The sequence below is a fragment of the Condylura cristata genome, unplaced genomic scaffold (genome assembly GCF_000260355.1).
Source record: "Condylura cristata isolate star-nosed mole 26May11 unplaced genomic scaffold, ConCri1.0 scaffold00042, whole genome shotgun sequence".
NCBI classification, from domain to species: Eukaryota; Metazoa; Chordata; class Mammalia; order Eulipotyphla; family Talpidae; genus Condylura; species Condylura cristata.
The window spans coordinates 4,169,246-4,170,459 of NW_004567143.1; positions in this window are offsets into that span (position 1 = coordinate 4,169,246).

Genomic DNA, 1,214 nt, shown 5'->3' on the forward strand with positions numbered 1-1,214 from the left:
CTCTGACCAGTGGCCTGCGGGGGTCACGGCCGTGGGGCCGCTGTGGGGTCTCCCAGGGCGGAGCCCCAAGGCAGCCTCTAGCGCCCTCCCCGTGCGGGTCTTCTGCGTTGTCTCCTCCCTGTTAGCAGTCCTGCCCCGCCCCCACCGTTTCCGCAGCTTAAAACAACAGCGCAAGTCGCTGTCTCTGCCGGCCGCCCACACTGGCCTCCAGCAGACGGTCCCTTGGTGTCAGGCGCCTCACCCAGTGGGCCCTGGTCCAGGACCCCCGTGCTGGACGTGAGTCAGCGGCCGCCCCGGCCGTAGATGCCGCAAGCCTGAGTTCCTGATCAGAGACTGTTGCCGCACAGGGGGCGGGACACCTGCCAGCTGAGCCCAGGAGCCCTGCTCATGGGGGCGGGGCAGGAGGGCCAGGGCCGGCCCCTGGCAGTGTGTCCCTCTCCTCAAAGGCACAGGCACGCTCTGCCAGGGACACATCCGCCCACTGCAGGCTGCAGGGACGTCACCTGGGGGGCGGGGGGTAGGGCAGTCGGGGAACAGGGGAGTTAGGGAATAGGGGTTCAGGGAACAGGGAGTCTGGGACGAGGGTGGGTCAGGTAACAGGGCACTCAGGGACCAAGACAGTCGGCCAGTCTGAGACAGACACACACAGGCCCCACCGCCGAGAGCCACTGTGCCATTTCCTAGGGAGCGCGTCTTTTGGGGGTTTCATCAGCACCCCCACTAGCCAATAGCACCCTCCCACACTTCCCACCACGCCCATCTAGCCCGCCACCGGCACCCCACTGCTGGGAACCGAGGGGATCTGATGCCTTGGGCCGGGCCAGGGGCCTGGAGACAGGCGGTCTGGGAGGGGGAGGCGCTTGCTGACCTGGAGAGAAGCTCCGCTCTGTCACTCCTGCCTGGAGGCCGCGGGGAGACCGAGCACAGACAAGGCTCCGCTTCCGCGGAAGCCGAGCACGGCCCCGCCGCGGGAGGAGGCCGGTCGGGGTTGAGGCGCCCCCCAACCGCCCCCTGCGACCTCTCACTGCTCCGCACCTCGCAGGGCCCAGGCTGCGCTGAACAGCCGCTGCGGCGTCTCTGGCTTCAGGCGCCCCCACCCGCCTGCCTCCCTCCTGCGCCCGACCCCAGCTGGCTCCCTCACACCCAGGCCTGCCCGCTGCTGCCCGCCCGCCCGTGGGCCCTCGCCCTGGCCCTGTGGCGTCTTCCCGGCCCGG